At 37.2% G+C, this 23,215-nt stretch overlaps 1 protein-coding gene across 3 annotated transcripts in view; it reads left to right on the plus strand.

Annotated features, from left to right (window-relative positions):
• The first annotated feature begins 804 nt into the window (after positions 1-804).
• The window catches only part of LOC145493842 (chordin-like protein 1), a 51,513-nt gene continuing 29,102 nt past the window's right edge, over positions 805-23,215 (plus strand). Inside the window, exons 1-3 of one of the 3 annotated variants that reach the window (XM_081473318.1) lie at positions 805-1,084; positions 4,434-4,498; positions 8,300-8,368. The gene's annotated coding sequence lies outside the window, so the exon portion shown is untranslated. The remainder of the gene's footprint in view (positions 1,085-4,433; positions 4,499-8,299; positions 8,369-23,215) is intronic. The other 2 variants (XM_081473319.1, XM_081473320.1) reach the window with 2 other exon arrangements.

The raw sequence follows: 23,215 nt of genomic DNA on the forward strand, positions 1-23,215 counted from the left end.
ATGTAAACCGAGCGCCTCAGAGTGGAAAGTACTATCTCATTTTCTTGCCAAATTATGACCATAATCCTTCAGTTCTTCGTTCAGACTTTCGTTAACGCGATCATCAGTTCTGTAGACTTTCGTTAACGTAATCTTGAGGAATTTAACACGGGTCACTTAGTGTTTTCTTCACCGATTATCGTTAGAGTGTGCTTAAGATTGGATTTCAGCAGTTACTTTATTCCAATCTTTTGAGATTATATTAAGATTTGGTCGCATTTTCGTGCAATGATAGTGTGCAGGAAATGACGCCTATTAGGTTTACTTTTGGGAAGGGGTGGAGGGAGGGAGGGAGGGAGTTGAGTACATGTCAAACGAACACAGCTAAAATTATCCCTTTACTGTGACGGCAAAACTTGCTAAAGTGTGGCATGACCCAGTGGTTACCCGAATAACCTAGACTGTCGGGCGCTTTTGGCATGCACGCGATCTAACAACACGAAATGACCCCGGGGGGTGCTCCCAGAAAAGTTGAGTGGGGGTGTGCGGCCCGCTTCCCAAAACCCTTACCCTATTTATGACCAAAATCTGCCATTTTTGCTACCCTATTTATGACCTGGCCAAAAATTCGATACCTATTTACGGCCGTAACGGGCCGTTGCGGCTGGCAAAGTTGCCCTAAACATAAGTTATGAAGGGCGTTTGTTGATGGTCTTATCGATAATGATGAAAAAGTAGCTTCTTCTAAGAAACATAGCCAATTCAAGAAGAGAGTGCAAACACCATGCCCTATTTATGACCAAAATGGCCAAAATCACCAAAAACCGATACCCTATTTATAACCAAAACGGCTGAAAAACCATACCCTTTGGGGCCGCACTTACCTATATAGCCCATATAAGGGAGTACCCCCCCGGGGGAAATGACAAAGCATGTTGCCCTGGGGCATCACAGAAGCTTTAAAAGGCGTAACCACGATTTAATAGCGGTTGACTGATAAAAAAAAATACACTCTTTGTGTTTCACTCGCAGTGCGGCAGCATTAAGATTTCCACTTGTTGCAGATTTGGTTCTCGGCAGAAACGACTCTCTCCATCAAACGCAGGTAAAACTGTTTAATTTTGTAGATAGCGGACTATGCAATTGTGAAATGTCTAGTAGTTATAAGGTTTCATATTTTACCTGGACATGAAATGATATAATTTTATGTCAACCTAGTTAAATGTTTTTACAGCGTTAAATAAGGCTTTGGCGGTTGAAAGAAAAAGAGTAAGCGTCATTGAAAATTGCCGCCCAAAACAACGAACTACACACATTTTTTGCAGTGATAGCATCTTCACGGTACTGCTATTTTTTTTGGCGTTTATCAATAACTTCTTTCGCGACGACAGCCACAATATAGCTCAGGGCATGACGAACGGCAAACAACAAGCCATCAGCGACGGAAACATTAATTAATTCAAACTGTATCGTCAACGCTAAGCGAATTATAAACGAAAGAGATAACTATATTGCTCGACTGAGACAGTGTACAATAGAATCAATTCAATGTTGGACGTGTCTCAAAATGCGTTCGTTAGATTTATTTACCCAGAAAACAACACATTCTGTCTTTACTTTTTAAGACTACCAGTATTCGGTAGACAATGATCTTTGATAGCGTAAGCAGCCTAAGTGACATACAAAGAAATACCGGTTTCATTTTAGATTTCCCTTAAAGTGGTATGCTCATCGCCTTAAACTGAGTTGCGTAACTAACTCAAAAAGCTTGAAAGGTATAATAAATCCGCTTTCGAGCATGAGGCCACCAACTTTGAATGCGAACTTAGCAACGTTTGAGAACTTTACAGGAAGATAGGATTAACAAATGCGCTTTCTTTTCTTAGCAAGTGCTTAAATAACCGAGAGTGTTCTAAGCTGCTTATCTAGACAAGCGGGCAATTTCAAAGTAAAGAAGTACATTAACTGGGAGTTCATACAACATAAACACCCGACAAAGTTAAGCCATAAATTTAATCGTTGTCAGACCGAACTAATCAACCGTTTTTGTCTTTGTGCAATATTGTAAGCAATCCAGTCATGCATTATTGAGAATTTCATCCCTGAAAAAACTTTCAAGTGTTTTGATCCATTCGAGTCCATACATGTCGTCGTCTCGTCGCCAAATCACGTGCCTAACATACGTACATGTAGGCTATCTTTACCTGCATTAAACAAGCAAGACATGCACATCTAAGCCAATCACAGGATTGCAGCTGAATAGAACATTAAAATCTGAAAGGGGCCGGCTTGAAGTTGAACTATTTTGAACTCAGTCAGAAATCTAATCTGTTAATGGGAGCTCACCCGACAATTCGCTAAGCAGACTAAGTACAATCTAAGCTTCTTTCAGATGAAGCTTATTTAATTGTTAAAGTTTCTCTATACTGTTCAAAGATGCCGATGAAGAAAACACCTCAGGATTAGCAAGATCGTTTAAAATGGATCATATTGATCAAGTGTTCGTGAGTTAAACTGCTCGTTTACAGACAAAAGAAAGTAGTAATTGATATGGAAAAACCTGTCTGCGAACCGCTAGGATGTATCGTTCTTACTCAACTTAACTTCAATAATGTTTACATTACTCAGTATTATAAATACAAAGAGAGATATTAGTTACAAATGGTGAGGGAAAAGACTAAACAACTCTGTTTCCTGCATTCGTTTTGCTCACATTTAACACTCTTTGTGACAGAGCAGAGAGCAATAATTAATTTTCTTCGTGGCCTTTATAACAACAGCGAGGAAGATGGTCTGAATACATGCAGTCCTTTAAAAATATCGAATTGTTGTCTAGCATCTGTTTTGCTGTATTCTGTTTAGCATACAGGCTTTCATTCATTCATTCATTCTGTTTATTTTGCCTTTTTACTTAATGTACAGTATTAATGTACTTTGTATCTAAGTATCTATTTTCATTTTATTCCAGAAATAAATGCGGAGGTTATAAGTCGCTAATGACATTGAAAGAAGGAAATCTCCCTATTCCAATTTTGACTCGTTAATCTGCAACTCTAGTTCTCGGGGCTAAGGGGCAGTGTTTGTGTTCTTCATCCTAAGTTTCTCAGAACCTTGTAAATATGTCCCTCTATGAATTAATGACAATCCCAAGGTCATTCAAAATCATTGAACTGAGCAGATATTTCATGACGTTTTTAAACTGAAAACGGGCAGATTTTACCCAGTAAGGTTACATATTGTCGATAAAGATTTACTGCGGTAATAGAATTCCAACAGTGTTCTCGACTGATGCAAAAGCTGCAATTTGATTAGTAAACTACTAGTATTCTAACATCATTTGCTTGTAGTGCCTGGAAGTCGTCTTTAACATGATTACGTTTTCTCGTATCTCTAAAGCTTTTGAAGAAGAATTTAGAATTGTATCAAATAATGATTTATCCAAAACCTAATAAATAAAAATTCCCTGTAACTTGGCATTAAAAACTCTACCTTGTTCAATGAACGTATTCATGAACGCGTGTACCGGCACAGATAGAAGTTTTAATTGGAAATCATTTTATTCCGCCCGCGATTTCGCCTAAACGTGAAGTTTAATACTACTGGAAAATGTTGAAAATACAAATGAAAATAATTGTTTGAAGGAAACTAGTTAGAATTTTACTAAAACAATACGATTATTCACTCTATAAGTCTGTAAGGTGATCCGTTGATTCGGGGGTCGGCTACATTAAGTACCTCCTCATGCACATATTTTCTAGGCTTTTTATCTTGTGATATTTAAATTCACCTACCTACCTGTCCATATATTGTTAAATTTCTATATAGTAGTAGTCATAACACAAGCAAGGCCCCTATTTACACCAGCCTACACTCTTTTTTTTATCTACAAATACTGCTTTTTAGGCCCAAGCAGAATATTCTTACTTTTCTGCCGATTTCAGGCTGAACTTGTTCTTGTGAATATTCTTAGATTATAGTCTTTTGCAAATGCATAAGTTAAATACAGCTACAGTTATAACTGCCAGATATCTGTCTCTTTAAAAGAAAGATCTGTCTGGTGCATGATTATCACAGATCTCAAAGAAGTACAGTCAATGCAAAGAAAAAGTTTCCTTGTAATTTAATTAACTAAATTTTGAGCTATGCCACAAGTGTCCTTATTCTCTGTTTTTTTTACTGCTACTATTATATTTCAACGATTTTAACCACGGTCACGTTTCTGCTCTTCGTTGAAAAAAAAAAAAAACCGTTTCAACAATGAGCATTACTGACAATAGTTTGAAGTATCGCCCTCTTCGAGTGGTCATTTATAATGAACAATAAGAATGCCAAACAATAGCCGGAAAGAACTGCAAAATGTGTTGTTGATTGTGGTCGGCATTGCTTTCAAAGCGTTTCATGATGACGGAACAGGTGTGGTAATTGGACTGACCCGATTATTCCGCTTTTGACAGAGTTGCAGTGTGAGGGCAAACGATTCCTCAAGGAGTAAGACTGTAATCTCAGCTTAGCTGTTAAGGTAAGAATTAACTTGAATTGAGTGAGCTTCCCAAGAAGGCTTAGAGGAAATGTAAGTCATCTAAGACAGGCAGATTTACAAGTTTAAAAGTTTCGGTCACAGGTAGCAACATCGCCACATGAAGCTAGAGGTGTGTTATATTTCGAAACCGTCGCTCAGACCACAATGAAATGAAAGCATCTTATTCATGAATCCGATCCCACCAACGTAATAATATGTATTCTGCGCAGAGCACTTATTTCAAGAAAGCTACTCAGCAAAGACATTTTTTGCTGGATATTCTAAACAATCTATAGACTTAAATATACTATCTTTTTTTTTCAAAGCTCAAAAACAAACGATGACTTAACCCTTTCCTCTTTAATGTCTTAGACACATTTGGTATCCTGTTTGATTAAGCCACATGCACTACAATTGATAATAATGTTCGTCACGAACAATTCTTGAAAGTTAGTTTTGCATTTCATTGAACTCTTGCCAAAAGTCTCGGTGGCAAAATCTCGATCCAATTAAAATACTCAAAGAACCTATCTCTGAAATTAAATTTAACGCAGCTATATAGCTCTCTAAATTAAATTACGTTTCAGCGCACTCTTTAGTTGAAAAACAATTTCGTGCGACGTCAAACTGATTTCCGAATGTTATCCCGTTTCTTCTTATTTTATCTTTATCTTTGCAGTCCTCTCCAAAAGGAAGTGTTCAAATTGTGTCAGAATAATTTCCACTCAAAATTGATTTGACATTAAGCCCTGTCAATCGGGCGAGATAAAATATTTAGCTAAAATGATCTGATCAGTATGGAAAATCTGAAAGACGACGGTGTACGTCTGTGTCGTAATGTACTATGAAACGTGCTTCGTTTGAGAGGCATATTTTAATTTTCGCAATACAATAAGAGGCCATTTTGGACATATTCTGGTGCACTTAAAATGTCATCATTTGTTAACAATTTTTTAATCTTGATTAGATGACGTTTAAAGAGGTCTCAATTTATTAGACAGATGTCGATAACTGACTGGCGACAAAAGTTTTCGGAATTTCGTGACATATTTACTTCAAAATTAATCATGGTATTCGTCCTCATCTAGCCAAAGGTAAACATTTTAAGCAACGGCTGTCAGTAAAAAACCAAAGACTAGTAAGTGAAGGTAACAACTGATCATTACGAAGTGCATGTACGTACGGAGAACACACAAGTGCAAGCTCTATGCCAAACTTTTGCCTTCGTTAAAAGTGCAAATGATCACTTTATAGCCTTAATTTCCTGTTCTTTTCAGCAAGCTTAAGACTTAACGTCATCAAGAGATCTTCCGCTTCAAGAAAGTTAGTATTCAGTTTTCTCAAAATGTTTGCCTTTAAAGTTTTGCCACCTGTAATACCTGAAATTTTCGTGAAACTCGACAAGCGTCATTATTATTTTAATTTCGGTCTATGTTTCGAGATATTAAGGCCAGCTAGTTCCTGCTTTAAAAAAGTACATGACCAAAAGATATCAAAACTAACATGCGTCCTGCTTGTCATCGCTATCTTAAGAAACGCTGTTACACAATTGCCTTGCTTACAGTTGTGCATTCTTTGTAAATAGAGTTATACTATAGCGCTTATTTAACGACTAACACATTATTACTATGTTACATTGAGTGTGTATGTGTCAAGTTATTTCTTACACCGTTTTAATAGCTTTGCCATTCACCTTTACTAATGACTTCACAAGCGTACTTACCGTGTTACCATGTTTGTAGCAGTGTATGTGCGAGATTTGTTTCTAAATTGATACACATCTATTTTCGGTCGGCAATGTTCGCATTCCTACTATCTATTTTCATTCTTTGCAATGATATCAACAAAGAACGCTGCTTAGAACAATACCACGCATAGTTTTCTTGAAGTGTCCTTTTACTGAATAATGCGATATGTCATGTACAAGGTGTAGAGAAATTAATGGCTTGTGTCGTGTGATAACAGATTTCATAGTAGCGGGACAAAGCCACGCCACTTGAGATTTTTCACTTACCTTCGAGAAACACTTCTGCCTAAGGGTTATACCCCCGGTATAGCAAGAGAGCATCAAAAGTTCTGGCCAATTTAAGGTAAGAAAAGTCAACGAAGTTAAATCCTGAGTTGGTCACCTTTCTAAGAGGAAAGGGGAGAATGTATAGATGAATGAACGTTAGTCAGTCATTTCGCGGGAGCTTGCCAGAATGATTTCAGAAGTTAATGTACCAACCATGTCCTTCAGATAAGACTCAACCAAATACTAACAGATATAATAAAAAAAATTACGTAAACAACGGCCCGCAACACAAAGCGCATACCACCACTTTGGGAATAATGAGGATGCTAAAAATGGCCAGCGTACTGTTAACATCGTTTCTAGTATAGAGATACTATAGAGATATTGGTATAGAGATAGATAATCGGACAGACGCCGCTCTTACATTTACTGTACTTAGTTACTCTCTCAGCTGTTTTCTACTTGATTATAGCAAAAGATAGAAGGGGAACATGACAGCAGAACTTGCATGCCATTGCATAACTGCAATGCATTGCCAGAGGCGGTTTAGTCTCCAATGACAATATTCTAAAGGCATGCAATTCCATGCATTTGACATTTCTGCTATTTATTAAACGTCTTTTGTGGTCGATTCTCTTCACTGATCCTTTTAGTTAGTGCGAAGAAAATTTCAATTGGAGCGATGATCTTTGTGCTACTGTTTTTGTGAACAGATTAATCATGACTACAGATCGGATTGACCGAGATCAATCGTCTCAGTTTATAGCCAGAATTGGAAAACAGATTTCCACTTGTGAACTTGGCATCTTTGCAATGTTACTTGAGGGTACCAAAATGAACTCCTTGCCTCTTGCTACTGTACCTTATCACTACAGTTACCTTTGAGAGGATGCGTGTTGTTTCAGGTCAATTTCACAAAGTGAACTTTGGCTCGGCACTTGAGAGTAAACGGATGGCTCCAAGACATGTTGGCCAGATTTATGCGAAAAAAAGAAGATCGTACGGAAACGGAAGGAAATGACATAAAGTAATTGTAATAAACAGTACAAATAACTGGAAACGTGCTTAAGACAAGACTTCTGATTTAGGACACTTTTCGGGTACTGTGATGGCATTGATACGAGATCTGCAAATTTGTGGCTATGTTAATTAGAGTAGAAGAACGATAACTAACGTAATCACTCAACACGTACATATCAAAAGAAATTAAAAGCCGGACATTCTGGATTATCGCTATTTTAAGAAACAATAATTTTCAATTTAACAAACGACAGAAATTTGCAATTAACTTGCACATTTTTTTTGGAAAGGTATCATAGCGATTGTGTAACTGCTAAACATCGACTTTTCATATTTCATTGACCATGTCTTGAAATGTTGTTAATTTAACAGTTCTACTTTACATCACGTTCAGTATCAATACCCTTAGGCGACTCTTAGGCCATTGACAATCCTTTATAAGCTTCTTGGCTCGATCGCTTAGAACATTCGGAACAAATTAACGATGTACGTGACATAATGATGTTCAGGTTTGGTTGTGTTTGTTACTGGACTTGCTTTTATCTTCATTTTCAATTCGTTTTGTTGATTCCCCTGTTTTGTTGACATTAAAAGAAGTAATTATTTCCAAACAGTCTTTTAGAACAGAAGGCCATGAAATTTGAACTTAAGGGCGTAAAGTCGTATTTGTAAACTATATTGTGACTCGATTGGCTCTCACAGAGTTCACAGCGTTTGTAACAAGACCGTGAAAATAATGCCACTTACAATTTTTACGTAACCTCTAGGAGGACTTGTGCCTGTGATCTATAACCACAGTGTCGCCGGCAAAGCAAGGAGTTTCTTCCCAATTTGAGGTAAGAAATGTCAATTAAAATTGAATAATCTCTAAGACCGAAGAGGAGAATGTACAACAACGTAACTGCCAGTTCCCTCGAACTTACCAGATCACTTCAGTTCACGACTTGACTTCAGAAGTTTACATGTCAAACTGTTTCCATATTAAAGTCGATACCGAAAAAATAATAAACAAAACACCGTCGTTATCATGAACGTCTCCAAAAATGTAGCTCGGAAATGGCCTTTTTTGTAACATCATGGATGTCAACGTACTGTTTAGTTCCTTATCCGGTAAAAATACTGGGAATTCTTTCATGCAATGCCATTTTAGTCATCTTGCATTCCATCGCATTTTCACCGCCGAAGGCAAATTGCTTCTTTGCTACAATGAAAATTTTATTTTTCTAATAACAATTCCGTGGATTGGATCACTGCTATTTTTTATCTGAAAGATATCTCACGGTCGATTCTCAGAAACTATACGAATTATTCTCGACTTACATGTTTATTGTAGACCTTCAAGCTATGATTTTCGCCTGAAAATGTTTGGTATCAAATTAACTATCGGTGGGATATAGTCCATCATCTCTTTCTCTTGCACGATTTAAATGGATACTCTCGATTTGACTGCAGGGGGTTAATTTTATAGCCACTCCAATCCTATGCATTGCCGTAAGAGAGCGCCAAAGTCGTCAAAGTATTTTCATCTTCAAGAGAGCGCATAAAGTGTCTAGACTATCAAGCAACCACTCCTTTCTCAGATAAGTCCGATACGTCGACTTTTCGTTATAATGAGCCAAGCAACATATATCTGGTCACATATATTAACCGTTTAACTCCCCATTCAAGTCTCTTCTCCATGCCAGATCCTAGCTATACCAGTCTGTCCTCAGTAAATTAAGGGTGAAAATCCTTCCGAGCTGTACGTCTATGTTGAGCATGAAATATTCTATGTTGATATCGAAATAGTCGTGATATGTTGCCAGAAAATTATCTAAAGCGAATCTAAGGATGTTTTTAGTTAGGATAGGACATGCCTTTGGTGGGCAATCTGTTAATTTGCGTCTGCTATGAGATAAGATCCAGGACCGGGTTGCTCGAAGCCCGATTAAGCTAACCCAGGATCAGCGAGATTTTTAATTTGAATTTTGTACTTTTCGGTGAGGTTTCCTGCCTCAGTTTTGAGTTTGAATAATCTCAAAATACACAAAGCATAAGCAGTGAAAACGTTTCTATACAAGAAAAAAATAATACTTCAGTTAACTTTTAATTGGGTTAGTGCTAAAAGGCCTTCGAACAACTCGGCATCAATTTTGATCAAAGGGGCCATGTAATTGTCGGTAATAAATTAAGAGCATGTGATGTCTATTTTATTGCAATGTGCTGAGAAAAAAAATTGCCGTTTAAAGGTAGCAGTAAAACTCATAGAATCTTATTAAATAATCCCCAAAAAATTTGAGATCTTTGCTACCAAAATTTAGCTCGTTTCCGATATTGATTATATGCGTGATCGAAACGTGTGTACATCCAGTGCGTTCGTTAGAAATCTCGTATTTAGCTGAAAGATGGATTGGCTAAATTGCCGCTAGATAAGCTTCTATTCCATTTATTTTGCTCATTAAATACTATTCCTATAATGATAATTTACTATATAAGGACAAGGAAACAAGCAAAATATGAAGCGGTATTACTCTATAGTAATCTGTGTTCCACTGTACCGCCGCTTTTGGAGATAGTTAACATGGGATAAAAAATCCCTTGTTTGATTGACCTGTGTGCATTTAAATTATTTCTTACAAACTCACCCGTGCGTACAATCATTTGTTATCTATAAACCATCGAATAAGGTACAGATTATTTTAGACTTTTTACCTTAACTTGTATTAATAGTAAATCGTATTTTACGTACTGGCCATCGATTCATATCAGCGTCTTTATATTGAATTCGCTGATCGGCTTTTTTTTTTTCAGTATAAATAAAGCTCTTATTATTATTATCATCATTATTATCATCATCATCATCATTATTATTATTATTATTATTATTATTATTATTATTATCGTCCTCACGTAATGTTTGCTTAGAGTCCTTAGGGCCGAGACCAAACCATGGTCCTGGGGCACTAGGGGATAGCCAGTTTTTAGCTTGATTAGTTTTTAGCTTATTATTATTATTATTATTATTATTATTATTATTATTATTATTATTATCGCTATTCCTCGAAAGTGATCTTCTATGAAAATGATCGATGTTATAATTGAGTAGTGAGTGCATTATAATTTTTTTTTGACCTAGCAGGATTGTTAAATCTTCGATTCCTCAACGTGAATTGTTGATAGTGCAAATCCGGAGGTTCGTTAAAAATATCCTTGGTATTGACCTTATGAACTGGTGGAAGGGTTATACCGGCCAGCTGTACCGCAAAAATAAGCCGGAGTTTTATTTCTTTACACAGGTTGATTGGCTTTTTTTGTCTGTCTGTTGGTTTGTTTGTTTTTGTTTATGCCTTCTCGGGTTTAAGTGGTTTTGGTTTGGCATATGAAGTATGAAGTTCGGTCTAAGGTAATATTGTAAATAGTTTCTGTTTGGGCTGAGGCACCAAATTTTGCTTCTCATGCCGCAGACGAGAACATTTTTCCACGTCACTTGCACATCAAAGAAAAAAACAGCTAATTGGCTTCGCAAGTTTAATACATAAAAAATATAATCAGTGACGCCACTTACCGGATTTTGCCACTGGGGCGGGGAAAGAAAAGCTAATTAGTATCTCATTTCTTTTTATGGATAAGTAATAATCCATTATTGAAAGTCCACTAATAATTGGCTTAATCTGCCGTCCTTATCAGCTTATTGCCAAAATTAAACCGGCCTTTCTCCATGAACAAACGTTATTAAAAACCATCTTATGAAGTCACCTCTACTGAATCTGTAGATGGGTTTTGTTGTTGTTGTTTTGCTTTTAAAGTTTTGTAAATAATGAGGATGAGTAGTTGCTGTTTTGTTGCAAAATGTATGGTTGTCAGAGATAACAAAATGGCCAAAGTATTTGTCGCATGTTTAAATGCCGCACTCACGAAAAAGGATTTGAGTTCAATACCCACGTAGGGTCATGAGAAAGGAATGTAAAAAGAAAGAAAAGGCTTATTTTTACTTGATACATTATTGTATCTCGCTTTCAGTAAATCGTTATCTATTTATTTATGTACTTATTTTATTTAGTTATGTATTTATATATTTAGTTATTTAGTTACTTAGTATTACTCATTTACTCATTTACTTATTTACTTTTTTAATTAGTTATTTATTTATTCATTTTATTTTATTTATTTATTTATTTATTTATTTTAAGTAAACGTTTGGCTGTAATTTTGGAATAATGTGCAAAGGTAGACTATGTTTTTAAGCATGTTGTTTAGTTCCATTTCAATAAGTCTAAACTGGAAACTGCAATGAAACAACGCAATGGTTTCCGTTTATTTTTGGAAGACAGATACAAGTTTAATCGGATAATAATTCCCTTGTTTGATGCTTCCACTGACCCGCATGCATTTAAGTTATTTCTTGCGAACTCACCCGTGCGTATTATCATTTGTTATCTATAAACAGATTATCGCTATCGTGATCTTCCGTGAAAATGATCGATCGTTACGATAATTGAGTATTGAGTGCATTTTAGTTTTTTTTTTTATGTGACAAAGCAGTATGGTGAAATCTTCGATTCCTCAACTTGAGTTTGGTGATAGTGCAAATCCGGAGGTTCGTTACAAATCTCATTATTATTGACCTAATGAACTTGTTGGAGGGTTATGCCGGCCAACTGTGCCGCAAAATAAGCCGGAGTTGTATTTCTTTACACGGGTCTACTGGGTTTCTTTTTGTCTGTTTGTTTGGTTGGTTAGGTTTTTTTTATGCCTTCTCGGTTAAGTGGTTTTGGTCTGGCATATGAAGTATGAAGTTCGGTCAAAGGTAATATTGTGAATAATTTCTGTTTGGGCTAAGGCACCAAATTTAACTACTCACGCGCGGACAATAACATTTGCACATCGGAGAAAAACCGCCATCGTGAGTTTTCAAAACAGCTAATTGGCTTCGCAAGTTTAATATATAAAAAACTAAACAAAGTGACGCCATTTAACGGATTTTGTCACGGTAGCGAGGAAGAAAAGCTAATTAGTATCTCCTTCCTTTTTATAGATAAGTAGTAATCCATTATTGAAAGTCTGCTAATAATTGGCTAAATCTACAGTCCTTATCAGCTTATTGCAAATGAGACACTCTGTTTACGCAAAATTCTTAACAGTTTGTTTACACCATTACCAAACGGTCCTTCTTCATCGGGAAACGTAATTGACCACCCTATGAAGTCACCTCTACTGAATCTGTAGATGGGTTTTACTGTTGTTGTTGTTGTTGGTTTACTTTTAAAGTTTTGTAAATAATGAGGATGGGTAGTTGTTGTTTGGTTGCAAAATGTATGGAAATCAGAGATAACAAAACGGCCAAAGTATTTGTCACATGTTTATCGCCACGCTCACGGAAATGGATTAAGATTTAATACCCAAGTAGGGTCGTGAGAAAAGAATGTAAAAAGAAAGAAAAGGTCTATTTTTACCTGATCCATTATAGTATCTCGGTTTCAGTAATCTTTATTTAATTATTTAACTATTTTATTTATTTCATTTATTTATTTATTTATTTATTTATCTATTTATTTGTATAATGATTTAGTTTTTTAGTTATCTATTTATTTTTTTTATTCATTTTTTTCAAATAAACGTTTGGCTGAAATTTTGTAATAATGTGTAAAGGTGGACTATGTTTTTAAAGTGCACCTAACCCCCAAATTTTTTTTTCGCTAAAACGAATCTAGGCTTATTTGAAGCATTTGGGCGAAGAAATTTTTGAATTTGGTTGAATCCTCGATTTTCTATGCCCTTTCAAAGTCGCGCTTGAAGTGTTTCACGACCGCGTTTTAGGGAGTCTGGGGCGGCGGTTCCTGATGACGTCTACCCAGGAACCAAACACAATGGCGCCTCACTCAGCGCTCTGTATTTGCTGGAGAAAATGGAAAACAAAACTAATCGTTCCGATGTATTTTGGGACTAAAACGTCCAAGCTTAGTCTCAGAATTATTTTGTTTCGTCACTGGAGTCAGAGTTAAGTTTCGATTTGGAAGACACCAAAATAAACTTCGATCGAGCACGTTCGACAACTGTGAACTCACTGCTTAGAGCTTTGAGAGCAATTTACAATATTTCAAGCGACGAAGGGGAAGACTTCTTTGCCGACGAGCTGCTTGTATATTAGGAAAGGAAAGCTAGATACGAAGTGGAGGAGCAGGCAAACGAAAAGCAGGAAAGAAAACTCAAGGACTGCTTTGGATGGTAATTTCGTCAACTAAACATAAGATTCCCACTCGTGTTTATAGCCCGTTTACATTTGTCCTTAGCGAGAATGTATTTTGTCAAGGTATGATTGTTCTGTTAAATCCAGTTTGTGTTTTACTTTCTGTTGAATGCTTCATGTTTATAAGAGCGACGTACGTGTTGCAGTTTTCGAGACTTGATGACCTCCAAAACATTGGCTTCGATCGATTGAAAATCGTACTGTTTGACCTGTATTTTTGAAGCTGCGAGAACAAGGTGGAAGGAAACATTTCATACAGTTACCGATTTCACATTGTCACACGTTTTAAGTCGTAACTCCAAATAACCAATGTAAATTGTTCTCAAAGTTTATAGTGAAATTCGTCGGATAAGCGAAAAGGATGTGTTCCCTAAGCGGTCCGCAGATAATGTTCCGCGGTCATATTTTCGACGCTATTGCACAGAATCTCTGTCGCACTGCTGATTTCCAAAGCTTCGAAAAACTCTGTGAGTCTAACAATTTTGTTATGATGTAATTCTAAAGGATTGATTTTCTACTTTTATCTAAATCGAAAGAGAAATAAGTGCTGGTTAGCGGCGTACAGTTGCGACCTATTTACATATCAGTTAATACGCTTCTTGATCATGATCGGATCACACAACTTTGCCGGTTATGTTATAAATACTGCGGGATTGTAAGATATAGGTTGTCGGTAGTATTTCTAAAAATTTCTGGTTAGCTCTAAGCAGAAAATTTATGAAAATAGCGTTCGAAAGTCCGCGGAACAAATTCCAGTGAGAATTCTTTAATGGTTCTCACAGATTCAGTTCGCTTGTTTCGGTTCGACAAAATCAACCGTCGTTTACGTCTTTATTGTACCATTAGCCGATCATCGTCAGTAAATTGTACAGTATATCTTTCTTTAAATCTGGAATATTACTGCAACAGCCGATAGCACCTCTGGAAGGCGTTTCTGCGCACTTTTCGAATGTGTATTGCACAATCCTGAGGGAAATGAGAGGACGTGAGATATCGAACCTTCCTGGGTAGACGTCACAAGAGCTGCTGGACCCATTCTCCTCAAACTCGGTCGTGAAACAAAATGGCGGTGTTTTGGAGCTATTTTCGAGATTTCGTCGGGGGACAGAAAATCGAGGATTTCACGGAATCCAAAAATTTTTTCGCAGAACTATTTCAAATAACAAGTACATTCGTTTTAGCGAAAAAAAAATTTTGGAGTTAGGTGCACTTTAAGCATGTTGTTTAGTCCCATTTCCATAAGTCGAAACTGGAAACCGTAATGAAACAACCATTGGTTTCCATTTATCATCGATTGTCAGAGATAACAACATTTCGCAAACATCGATGTTTTTCGCCACCTTTGGAAGACCGTTGAAGATTGGAAGATTAATGAAGATTGATGAAGATTACTAGGTTGATGTAATGAAACAATGCATTGGTTTCCATTAATCATCGATTGCCAGAAGTGGTCTAATTTGCATGAACATTATGACACAACACGTGGCAAACACATGAGCCGTAGTTTACGCCTGGTAGAATGAATTGTTTGCAACTTTATTATTAATTTGATGCTTTCAAACATCAAATTCAATGCTTGCCTTTGTTATCAAAATCTCAATTATGAGACCACTTTATGGAAGCAAGGGTCTTTGAATGTCTAGCTTAGACTTTGAATGGCAAAAATTACACCTGGTTTTTCAAAGCCTACTTTTAAACAAGAGGCAAGGTCTGCAAGATGATATTACGAATATGACGATCTTTCTTGATCTTACATTGACAAAGACAATTTTAAGATCTAAGTATTACTCAGTGGGTTATTTTAAAAGAAATACCGCCGAGATTAAGTCCAAATTAAGCTAACAAATTTTCAGACACCAAAAGAGATTTAGTTATGAGCAATAGAAAAGGAGGTTTGCATATTGTTGTTACAACTGAATCAGAGTTTGATCAAAATAGTCCAGTATACATATTATTAATAATTTCAAAACATGCTTAGATCATGATAATGACATCATCAGACATGATATGTTTTTCTTCATTCCTGAATGTGTATGATTAGTAAAATCCTCCAAAACCGGCAAAGTGTTGTCTATGAGACAACGCTGTCCTTGATAACAGATAAATTCTGTATTTTTCTCTTTTTTGTTCCCCTATTTCAGCTCAGACAAACACTTTTAACGAGATTACAGAAAAACGTATTTTTGTCGTAACTGCCTCATGGATTTGTCTCCGCTAGTATAGATTATAGATATAGACCGAATGTGTCAAATATGTTTCGGCTATCTTATGGAAAAGATAAAAACAAACTGAAGGAAACCTGAGCTGCAAAGGAATGTGGATTAACATAATGAATGAGTTGCCAGTTTGCCCATGTTTGCGCAAAGAGCTCTGGGATCGTCAAGAGGCAAACATTGCAAGTCGCTAGATGGAAATGTATGGCGAAAAGATGTTTCGACGCCCAAAAACACGGTTTTGGGGAGAGATCAACGCTTTTTCGCCGTTGTTTTATCGCGAATGGATTTTGGCAATGTGGATAGATGGAAAATGTAAATTTTTGTTTTAATAACCGTGAAATAAGTGATAAAATTTACCGATAAACTCCCTTTAGCTTGCGTGAGGTTTATTGTGAAATACATTGAAGAGAATATTGAAAATTTCAATACACGCCTGATCTCGAGAGGCTACCCGGAGCAAATGGTAGAAAAGTCCCTCCGAGAAGTTAAATATAAAGACAGAAAAGAAGCTCTAAAACAGAAATCGAGAATTGTAGAAGGAACTACTACCCTTTGTGTCGGGCAATTTCACTCAACCGTCAATACCAAACTTTGGAAAGCATAATCACGCACAAATGGCACTTTTAAATACAAATACTCAGAGATATATTCAAGGAGCCACCATTGATCTGCTATAGAAAAGGAAAATCGCTGAAATACGTGCTTGTAAAAGCAAAACAAAGGCTTTGAGCAACGCAGTAGCCACACAGCATGAGTCGCGCGGACTCATTTATTATTAAATCAACCCCAGACAGTACAATGATCGCCACCGGGCTCATTTCCAGTATTATTTGTATGACTGAGCTTTCAAATAAGCCAGAAGTAACCTGTATACAACTTAAAAGGCTTTACTGGGTTATTTCCTCTCGATTTATACCTAATTAATTTTGTAATATTTTTAGACCATTACGCGATGTAAATTTCACAATAAACCTCACGCAAGCAACGGAGTTTATGGGTAGATTTTGTCACATATTTCACGGTTATTCAAACAAAAACTTACATATTCCACATATCAACATTGCCCAAATCCATTCGCGATAAAAACGACGGCGAAAAAGCGTTGATCTCTCTCAAAAATCGTTTTCTTGTACCTCAAAACAACTTTTCGCCATACATTTCCTTCTAGCGACTAGCCATGTTTGCCCCCTGACGATCCCAGAGTTCTTCGCGCAAACACGGGTATCCGATTACTGGCAACTCATTCATTGTTCACTCATTGCGCATGCGAAAAACATAAGCTTAGGTCGAAAGCGCTATCGACGAAAATAGTGCCCTGATGTAATCATTCTATTTAGCTGTGATTGCATATTTAAATTTGGAACTCACGATTAACGAAGAGGAAACAGTTGCCAAAACTTATTTCCTTCAATACACACGGACAAATATTAACGGCAACGGCAATCACCTTGGGCAATCACGATAAGCTAAATTTAAAAAAAAATCAACTTAAACTTGACGGTCAACAGTGGTGTCGGCCATTCGACCCTTAACGCTTAACCCCTTTCTAAACCCTCATCCAAAGGCGGTATCGGATGTAGGAGTAAAGGTTTGTTTTGCGTGCCAAGCGCCTTGTTTCAGACGACCCATATATAATTACATCCTTAGTTCTGGTTGCTAAATTGAGCTCGATACTCGTTGTCGTTGTTGCTTTTTCAGTTTTGTTTTGTTTTGTTTTGTTTTTGTTTTTTGTTTTGTTTTTTTCACCGATGTCATATCAGTAGGGATTTAGAATTTGACGTAAAGCAATATTCAGTGGAATCTGATTGAGCTATTTATATTGCACACCTGCTTGAACCGTGAGAGCTTTAAACTACTCAAAGCGTTCCAGACGAAGTCAAAAAAAAAAAAAAAAAAAAAAAAAAAAAAAAACCAACGCCTAGAAAAGCTGATCCAACCAAACAATATCGGCACTCTTTAGAAGTGTTTGAGAGACCTGAGGAGCACGAATTGCACGATTCCACATAGGGTTATAGCAAAAATCATTGCTATATAATTTTCGTTTAAACAGCAAGTCAGTCAACACCATTTGCGTCAACAGGTGAGCCCGGAAATACCATAGGTTATCTTAGAGTATATTTTAAGGTTCTATGTTTGGAAACAAGGCTGCAAAGTGTTCCATTTCTTTAATAACGTAAAAGGCGTTTGTATGAACAAGATCAAAGCCCCATCGAAATGACATTGAACGAGTTGCCAATGCCACGGTTACCACTTCGGGTTAATTTCTGAGAGGTCTAGGCAAAACTTCTCTCATAATGAAATGGTATATCGTCGGTGTTCAATATAGGACTGTGTTGTTGTAGCAATGCTTTGCCTTTACATATATAAAGGCCCACCACTTATATAAACCTCGACGTTACGGTCCTTGATGTATTATGATACTGTCTTAGACTTTTCTCTGATTGCTTCCTGTTCCCATCGGCTGTGTCACTCCATATCAACGACAATCATCCTTTGTGTGATCACACTTAATGTGAAAACGTAAAGAAGCCAGAAAATTAGTTTGCGAGAAATAATAACAGAGGACAGTTCGTGACCGCAAACGTTCAGATGACTTCTGGTAGCACAATCCACTTTCTCTACGGGCATTTCTAAAAAAAATTAAAACTCAAATAGAAGAAGGCCAGAAATTTGTTCATTGTCCTATCAATTCGAGCCTCCGCGATCCTTCATGACAAAACGGTCACAAATCAAGAGCTTTCTTCAGTTCATATAGTTGAAATCGTGGCATTTAGGCCTAATGAATTAATACTGCTCCTACCACGAGTTTCTAAAGTGTGGGGTATTTCATTTACGGGTGAAATGTGAATAATCGTTCTCATGAGCGTTCACAATGAAAATATTAAAATGAGCGTACGAAACTCGCCGCCTGTGCTCTTCCATTCTCCGGACAAAGTAACAGTGATGATAGCCAAACTCTAACAAGCTCTGAAAAGTTTGGATGGTAAAGGCTCGCTTCTGTTACAGAAGTAATCGGCAATCGATTTGTAAAACAAAACTGACCAAACCGAAGACGATAAGCTGTACCACTGACTCCCGATATATGTATATCGTCGCTTTCCCGTTAAACATTTTCATTGGAAAACAGTACCAATTCAATTTTAGTGAGACTTCAATTATACAAGAATGCCCGACTGATGTCTGACTGCTATGAGCTATTTTCAAAGAATCAAACTGCATGATGGATGTAAACTTGATCTCATTGGGAGATATTAAGGGCAAGTCACTATAAGCAGAATGGATGGCCAGCCATCTGTCCAAGTTCAATAATTTGAACTCCCTTTCAACCAAGAAAGTTGTTTATTCAGTTTACTGCTCTCGTGCTTTGCGATGTGGAGAACATTTGAACAATCCTTAAGTCAAATTCGCAGTAACACTTGTGCAATTGTGAAAAATAGTAGCGTTTCCTCTCTTTACCACCAACCTTTGTGTCATGTTATAGAATTTAGTTTTGATTCACGTGCAGTAGACTCGTCCTCCTCCCCTCCTCACAGCCAGAATCTTCATCGCCTAAACCATCAAAATTCCATGAACTGCGGAACAACTGCGGAAAATTTCCCAAACTGGTGTTAGCTTAAACAAGTCGTTTACGTTGAATTCAAGAAGTTGACGGACTTGAATCTTTTTTGGTTTCGATTCCAAGTTGATAAACCGACTCATGTAAATGGTTTCCATTAGCTCATCGTTTTCGTGAAATTCATGACTCTGAGCAAGTCACTCTGCCTAGCTGTTAGCTGCATAACTTATGTGATTCTGCAGCACGTTTTCTGACGTCCTTCCTTGGGGATCCCATGGTGATCTGAACTATCGATGGCGTATTTTTCGTTTGTTTCTTGTGTTCAGTCTGACTTGTGTCACCAACGATGAAAGTGAGTGGCGCAAGTTATACGCACGACCCATACAATGCTTTCTCCCTGGTTAAACGTGTCCTAAACAATGTTTCGGCTCAAAACGTCTCTTACTGTTTAGATGGTAAATGTGCCATTACACAGCAAACTTATTCGAAGTTTTCAGGGTCAGTTTTCTGCCCTCAACGCGCTTTTGGTGTGATTCATGCCCTTTTGTGATTGTCAAAGTGGCTGCAGTAAACTGAACACCATTTAGTTGGCCATTTAACCTATTTAAATATTTAGTTCAAAGCAGAAGCTATTTGGCATCGACGTAATTACTGCAGAGTTTCATGGTATATGATCCAAGAACTACGTGAAACTGGACCTGAGGCAATCTTCGCACGCACCACAGCTTAATGAGGAATGAAGGCAGTTTTTTCGAGGTCGGGTGAAATAGTGCAAGCTTAAATTAAACCGTGTTATGATGAAAACCCCAGGAGTTTCAGTGGAAGTTTGAAATAATAGCAAATGTCTTTCTTTTACCAGGTCCCAGCTTGGTTGGTTTATATTTCGCGTTTCCACCAATTTTCACTGCATGAGATAAAGAATCTCTTCCTACTGAATCGACCTGCTTTCTAGATCTGTCAAGGCTCGATACTTTCGCTCAGTACCACGGAAATGGACGATATTAAATGTAGATGCAATCTTCCGATCACAAGGTATTAATTTCACAAATCAAGTTTCTGTAGAACTACTAGACGAATCTCTGGATTTATATTTTTGCAAATGAAAAGTCTTGAAAACCTGCTGATTTATTCCCTACTATAGACTACTCACATCAGTACTTTTAAAGCAAACAGTTTCCTTTGATAGAGTTCTAAGTTCAACTTCAGGGAGAAATGCATGTTTTCACTCCACTTGTTGAAGTCCCCTGCACAAAGAATACAAGTTACAAAGTATATTCGCTGGAAGATTTGAAAGCCGTGCTGACGATTTTAATGTGATTTCGCTTCAAAGAACCTCAGTTAAGTTGCTGATAAAATGAGCTATATATGTATATAGTCACGGAAGGCGTTTCTTGACAAAATAGCCATTTTGCATGTTTGTAATTCGTAATCCGTCTAAAACTTGTCAGTAATAGCCATTCTTGTTTATTTTCGGGGATTTCCTATAATTTTGGTGTTATTCTACCTTAGGAATCTAAGGTAGGTTCACGCCTTCAATTTAAAACTTGACAGGGAATGACTTAAAATATCGTGACAAGCCTAAGCCGCTGAAACAATTTGGCCTCATTCTTAATAACAGTAAGTTGAATGTTACTAAAGCCGGAGACGAAACAGACATTCACCTTCCCTTGGCTTAATCCTATAGGTCTTCGTCTAGGGTGTTAATATTTTGGTTTCTGTTGGTCGAGGTTTGATTAGGTCTTTCAGCATTGTTTATCACCTGCATTTTGTAACATATCTGTGAACGATGAAATTGAAGTAAAACAGCCATGCAGAACAGTTCTGTTCGTTTAAAATCAAAGGAAAGAAATGCTGTGGAAGTTGTTACCATTTCAATTCATGTTTCTTGATATTTGTTACTTTTCTAACATAGTGGTCAACACGCTAACACAATATTGCGAATGCACAGCAAAGCTACACTTTCGAGCTAGTTTGGATCCGGAGCAGTTTTTATAATCCTACATAACAATACACTAAGCGATGCAGCGATGCACGTGAATTTAAAAGCAATCACTGTACATAAAACAATGTTTATTGAAATCATTAGAACGTTACCTGTACGAGAATCATAACGGTACTGTAGTGATAGTGGGAAGCTCGAATTGAACGATACTAGTTTGCTGATACTAAGCCTGCATTCTGCTACCAGGCGAGTAAACAGAAAATACGAACTGGCATTCATATCCATAGGTTAAGTTAAAACACAAGTTTGGAACACAGTTGTGTAATCTATCGTGCGGAAATTTTGTTGCTTTGGCTGATCAACGTCGTGCCGACTTTCATGCCATCATGATCAACAATTCCTCAATCGATACTGCATGACCCACAGTAGGAATGAAGCCTTTTTACTGTCGAGATCTAAATTTCTATGTGAATAAAATATTCACCATAACAAAACAAAAAAATATAAATAAATCTTCAAGTAATGAATGGAAAAGATAGGAAGCTAAGTGTTACAGTAAACACTTCTCGAGCAGGATGCTCGTAGCGACAGAGAGCCATTCGGTATAATATGGCGGCCTCTCGATTTGTTCATGTTTCGGGTGAAGAAATAAATGATTTGAAACAAAATACTACTCCGTAAAAGGTCAAAGAAGCCACTAAATGTTGCGTATTTCTTTTGCAATTGAAATTTGTGCAAAATTTCCTTCATTCAAGAAGAATGGTTTCAACAAGAAAGTGTGGGAGTAGACCAGATGAAAAATGTCTATGCCTCTCTTGGGAAGGAAGGCAATTTTTTTTTATAAAGCTTCCTGTCAGTCCCGGCAGAGCTCGTTCCAAGTTTGTGCAAAATTTCCTTCATTCAGAAAGAATCGTTTCAGCAACAAAAGTGTGGAGTACAACAAATGAGAAATGTCTATGTCTCTGTTGGGAAGAGGAAGAGTTTCCTGTCAGTCCCAGCGGAATTCGTTCCTCAACCAATGTAGGCACCGCCACGATTCAATTTGTGATAGTCAGTTTTTCGGTGAAGCCAATAAAGCACCTAAGCAGAAGTCTTCTACAAATAGCACGAGAAAGAAAATGCATGCAGATCAATCTGTGGTTCTTCGACTCCTCTTTGGTTGACGGCGAAGACAGAACTCAGCATGAAATGATAAAGAATTTTTGTAATAACACACGGATGAGGGGCAATGGCTTGGGTTGAATAAAAGCGAGTCTGCGTGAAACCAAGACAAGCGGAACACGGACGAACTTGACGGTTATGAAGAACAACACTAAAAAGGATGAAGGCCTTTGCCGTTTTAAGATGTCCAGTTGAAATCCGCCAAGTAGTCACGGTTCTGAGCAGGCCGTGATCTTAACATTCATAAGCATTATTCCAGCGACTGAGGAATTCCTTTTTCAGCACCAAACTTAATTCTGAAGACAACATATGATACAATTGAAGGTTAGAAATCTTAGACAAGGCTTACTCTATTGACGAAAGATGTGGAATCCGCTGCCATATGTAACCACACATTCGTTGAGAGCGACCACAGTTAATGTCTTATCTGTAAAAGAATGTGCTTACAACGGCCCATTAAATCAAAGAGAACAAGAGTGATACAAAGCATACAAAGGAAATGCAGAATACCCTGATGGTGAAAGCGAAAACAAATCTTTATTCAACGTGTGAAGTAGATACTTCGATACCTTATATCTATAC

This window comes from Orbicella franksi, chromosome 7 (assembly GCF_964199315.1).
Source record: "Orbicella franksi chromosome 7, jaOrbFran1.1, whole genome shotgun sequence".
NCBI classification, from domain to species: Eukaryota; Metazoa; Cnidaria; class Anthozoa; order Scleractinia; family Merulinidae; genus Orbicella; species Orbicella franksi.